Source organism: Solanum dulcamara, chromosome 8 (assembly GCF_947179165.1).
Source record: "Solanum dulcamara chromosome 8, daSolDulc1.2, whole genome shotgun sequence".
NCBI lineage: Eukaryota > Viridiplantae > Streptophyta > Magnoliopsida > Solanales > Solanaceae > Solanum > Solanum dulcamara.
The window spans coordinates 22,977,279-22,983,450 of record NC_077244.1 but is presented as its reverse complement, the minus strand read 5'-3'; positions in this window follow the sequence as shown (position 1 = coordinate 22,983,450).

Genomic DNA, 6,172 nt, shown 5'->3' with positions numbered 1-6,172 from the left:
ACATGTGAAGTTTACTACAAAGGAAATAAAGAACCAAAGTATGAAGGTGGCTTTTCAAGAGCATCTGAATCGAAAGTTGACCTTGAGGGAGATGCAAAAAAAGGAATACCCACTCCTAGATTTTGAAGTTTCCAAATTTTTTGATGAGTTGCTCGAACTAAAGTGTCACGACCCAACTCCGTAGGCCGTGATTGGTGCCCGAATTTTGCACCCATATGTACCCTTAGCCCCACCGAGCATGTTAGCAGAATAAAAAAAATGTAGAAATCAAAAGAGATTGCTAGAGAGCGTACGAAAATAGATGTAGCACACAAAGTCCATTAAGGCCGTCACTGAACACAAGCCCTAAACACATATATAGAACCCACAACACAAGTCTACAGACCTCTACAAAATGATAGCATAATCTTATAACGGGAGAGGTCCCCATCGTACCCTTAACCATTACGTATAAATATACAACAGAAAAGTTAGTGCCAAAATAGGGCTTTTGACAAAGGAGCACTGCCAACCAACAGGGTGGATGTCCTAGGTGAGTGGATCAGAAAATCGAGCGTCTACACCTGTGGGCATGTAACGTAGCCCCCCGAAGAAAGGGGGTCAGTACGAAAAATATACTGAATATGTAAAGCATGGACTGTAATAAATAAAGTCATTACTAGAGCAGAATGTGCAAAAATGAGTAAAATATCCAGAATACCAAAATGCTTTTCATAACCACAGATATTGTATGCAGAAAACATATGCCATATCCGGCCCCATTATGGGACTCGGTGAACAAATTGTGGTCGCCGCCCCGTCACTGGCGTCACAGCACATCATAACTCCAGATTAGGGAATATCTCTGCAACTTATCATATCATATCAGATGGTCATAAGAGATCATATCATTTCATACGTGTACATGGCACATCATAACTCCACAAATCCCATGTACAGGTCGTACCTGCCCCCTCACGTCAGGGCACAGGGAACAATGTAGAGAACGCATGATAACAAATCCTGGCTTGGTCTTAGTGAAAGAAGCATTGAGGCATCCACGAGTGGAGTAGTAAGAAACTAGAAGCAATTTAAATCATATTTGAGACTCGATAGGGTACTTAAAATGAGCTATCATTCAAAAATCAAGACAAGAGTCATATAAAGTACCTTTTAAAAGTTACTATGGGTTATATCAAAATAGAAATTTTGGGAATCATATACACATATTAAGGCATAACAAAATATCTTTTCGAAGATCAAGAAGTTGTCCATCCTAGCGGCTCTGCAGATAGGAACTTCCTTGGAATCATATAAAAGTCACATACTTATTTCATAAAAACCATGCCAAAGAGGAAGATTAGTTTTACATATTTGCGCCCAAAACATGCCAAGAGATAGAATAAGCTTAATACACTTATGCCGAAGACATTCCTAAAGAAAGTATAAGCCTTACATACTTATGCCAAAAATATGCCAAAAGAAGGAAATATTGGCTTTACATACCGTTTACGTATTACTCTTAACACGTTCGCCTCGTCGTCTCTTGAACCTATTTAATATGAAAGTAATTCTAAGATTAGTGACCTTCGACTTTCCAGCTTGTAATTCTACCACCAATTACCTTTAGGAACCAATCCCTTATCCATTTCCTTAGACTAGTTCATTACTAGTTTCAAAGTTAGCGGAAATCGGGCAGCATCTCCCCTATAACTTTTCCTATCCAAACTTTTATTTTAACCTCCAAAACTTAGAATACAACCAACAATAACAATCATAAGCACATATACAAGTAAACCAATTCAACATTACACAACACAAACTCCAAATAACTAGCTTAAAACTACGATATCAAAATAGGGTGTTTAGTCTCTATCTCGTAAAAACTTTTATCCTACAAAATGGAGGGTCGTGTGGCTGAAACCAGAAGAACCTACAAAAATTTTAGAAAACTTTCCATCCCTGCAACACATAATAAAACCACTTGCAAGCACAGCACAACAACCACAACACACTACTCGACTTTGGTTTAACTATAACGACCTTAGTTTAGTTTGTTTCCAACGTCAAACATCCTTGTGCAATTTTTATACTTACAGCCACATATAGGACGTTTAATACACTCCATAACCACACTATAAACTCCAAATTGAATGGAAAACCCTTACCTTACCCGAAATTGGCCAAAGCTTGCCAAAACTTACCTCAGAAGTTCTTCTAGCGCGGCTGAAACATCGTGGTTGTTTTTTGTCCACTTGGTGCTGATACAAACATTAAATTTAAATTATTAACACACTCATAAAATGTAAAAACCCTTACCAAAATGTGGTAGAAGATAACCAAGCCATACTTTAACAAACGGCTTCCCAAACTTGCTAAAACTTAACTTCAGAAACACCTTTACGTGGCTGAGCTTTGGTGGCTGTTTGCAGCTCTATCTTGCTGCAACAAATAGTTAATTTAAATCATTAACACCTCCACTTAGTCGAGGAATTCCTTAGATAATTAATTGATGGAATGAAATTGGGGCTTACCTTTTACTTTGGCCAAAGCCGTCGCCCCTCTTTTTTAACCTCTTAGGGTTTCTTTTTTTTTTTTTGTTCTAAGTGCTGAAATAAGATATGTACAGAATGTAGTACATATATACACCTACTTAAGATGTTACACGTGATATACCCCTAGGGAGCCACCTCAATTATGCATCCAATCCAAAGCTACCACATGGAAGCGTAATGCCCACCTTAAGTAGGTGCATCACCTGCTTGCTTCTGAGTAGGTGCTACACCTCTTTCCATCTCTTTCATGGGTTCGTAACCTCATCTCACTTTAAAAGCCTATGTACCCTTACTACTTAAGCTCAACATGCACTCAAGTAGCTTAATTATGTGAGACATCTAAGTCGATGGCGTACGTGAGTAAGTCGAGTCCTACGACCTAATACTTGGCCTCCAGCTGCATTCGGATTCTTATAACCCTATTTCCAATCTTCCCTATTATTAGTATCTCATTCTTCCCTCCTTAGAGTTGTTTGATAGCATTATAGATTATCCGACTCACATGACGACTTCTAAGAAACTTAAGAGCCTTCCCAGATACTTAAGAAGCTTAAGAAGCATTCCAAAGTACCATATTACAGGGTGTAACATCCTTCCCCCTTTTAGAATATTCATCCTTGAATATGAACCAAAACCTTCCTCCGGATCTTATACCGACTATATGGAGAGTTCCTCTATCCCTTTGCCATAACATATACTTTTATCAAGCAATCAATATCAGAGTTCCAAAGGTTAGGATTACTTGTAGATGTAGGGAATAGTTTCAGATACTTGTGTTTCATTTCCTCTATCGCTTCCTAGGGGATCACCCATCCTAGTACTACTCTCGTCCAAGCATGCTTAACTTTGGAGTTCTGATGGGATCTGGTGCGTAGTGCTGTTATAATTGCATCCACCCCTTATGGGATATCATTTGAAGTTTAAGCGTTCCCATTTACATATGATAGATCAGTTGATTTTCTCTTATGCTTGTACTTTTCTTGTCCACTTCCCCCTTTTAGGGTGTATCCATGTCATTGTCTATTTATTTCTAACTTTCCAAATGCATATGAGTCCTTTCCAACCTATTTAGTATACTACGCTATTTCCATATCTTCCTTTACATCACTTATACTTTGGGTTACCCATGTACGAAACCCTAATACAATCATGAGGTGATTAGAATTCTCAATATACAGTACCAACTCCAGTCTTGTCACTGGTACTCGAGTAATATCCTTAATGTAGCAGTGCATTTAAAGCCACATTTCATTTATCCCAATCAGTAATTGGCTCATCACCATTTATCCCGGTGTATCAACTCAGTCGGTGCTTTAATATGTCATTCTATCTAGATCTAGGTGTCATCTCTAAATCATCCCTTAGTCTCACCAGTCTTTTCCAGATTCTTTTTCCATACCCATATTGACCTCCCCGTTACTATTACCATAACTTTAGTCATTAACATATTTCTCAAGGTCATCCTTACTCATAGTTTAGTCAAATCTCATTCTTATTATGGACAAGTCATACTACAACCTTGTATCTCCTTTTATTTCTTGGAATATTTTGGGCAGAGTTTCCTTTGTATTTCTTATTATCTTAACACTTGCACGCAAAACATGCCAATAATGCCTCATAGGGCCAACATATATATTCATATCATATCATACTGCAGCCACACAAGGCGCCCAATATCAATAGCAGTAAAAAAAATAATGGACTTACCTCATCTGCCCAACTCAAATTGCAAGTGTTACCCTGCCCTGTCTACTTTTCCTTTCCATTTTTAACTTTACATGTCAATCGTACTTCAATACCTAACCTGACATATATCTTTCGTATCTTTGCTTACTTGCGTACTTGGTAACTTCCAATATCGTCAGTCACCTTCTTCGATTGATGTTGTCCTTCTGCTGAAACCATAGGTTAGTATGAGGAATTTCATTCCCTATAACTCGGCTCTATCGCACGATCTTAGATATGAAAGAAAGGTAACATCCTGTTGGTGGGTGCAGGTACCCTAAGGAGATGATCATGATCACAACTAAGGGTACCCTCTTGGAAGTAGCTTGCAACAACATGCATCTTAACCTCCTTTACTATGGAAGTAACTTGGAGCTACAAAAGAACCTGCAGCAGCCTGTGCATCTATCCTCCTTGTTTGTCTTCTTGTCACTTATCTTTACAGGTTCAAGTTACTTCAACAAAAAAGAAACAACAACCTGGCATGCTAGGACTTCACCAAATAGTCAGCCTCTCATTCATGCCAACACCCTCCCTGTAACATCTGTAACTAAGCTGCAGCAGCCCCATTGCATTTGTTATGTGTAGGCACATAAGATACCTTCAAAGGAGCTGCTCATCTCTCCATTGGAGGCAACAAGAAGCTGCCTACAGGTGGCAACTTTAAGTCCATTAAGTATAGGATTGATGATGAGCTTTGGTACACCAAATGAGCTCCAACAATCTGCAGTACACAAGGAGCACTTACAAGTCCAAAATGCAAGCTCCAGCAACCTGCAGATTGGCAGGTTTGTATGCTTTCCTTTTAGTTGCTTGTGCAGGTATACTAAAGAACTCCTACACATGGAAGCTGCTGAACTGACACACTGCAACAACCAACAACATCAAACAACATATGGGAGTCTCTCAATATTGCAAATACAGAATTTGAGGAAGCCAGCTGCAACAGAGGAATGGCACCACATTCAGAACTGTTGGAACTGCTATTGGAATTGTGTGTTTGCTTGTTTGTTTGTGCAGGTTGTTGGAGATACAGGCAATAGTGGAACTCAGATGGAACTCCAACAACCTCATAGACAACATCCAAGAACCAACAACAATATCATGAGTAGCTGTAACATGTTACATCTCCATCAACTTCATATACATACTGTGGGAACACAACACCAAACAACTGCTCAACCACACACCAAATAACAACTCAACCACAGAGCTGAAGCTGAAAGTGCAGACTTGAAAGATGAAGTTCAACAGCATCAGCAACAACAGATGCCAAAAGCAACACACTCCCATGTACAGAACTACAACAACCATGTTTGTTTACTGCCTTGGCTACTTGTAGGTGCAGCTCTGCAGCAACCATACATTTGGACCCCCATGCAGGTGTTCGAATGCAGCCACACTTTTCTCCACAACAACTCCAAGGCTGTTGGCTACTATAGCTCCATATACTTCCTCTCCTTTCAGCCTCCTTAGCTGGTAATCATGATACTGATATAAAGGCACACTTCACCTGGATTTACTTGGTACGACAAGACTAAAAAGAGCAAAGATGAAAAGAATTTCCCATCCCATGCGAGATAGAAGTTTCGTATACTTGTTCTTCTTCAATGTAGCTATGTCTGGTATGTAGCATAGTTGGAATAGGACTAGTGAAGGTTACTTTCCTTTTTTCTCATGGAAGGGGATAGTCTCCCTCATTTAAGCTTTCATAGTTGAATTGTACCGGGAGGAGTCCTCTCACAGGTTTACTGCTTTCTAGTTATAGTTAGTCTCTTTTTTGTATCGGGGATGAGTTAGCCAACCTTAATAGGTTAGCCGACTTATAAACCACCATAGGATCGGAGGTAAGGTTTATGTCCCCCTCCTTGTATTTTATTTTGATTATTTATGTTAAGGCTTGGGGGTGTTGC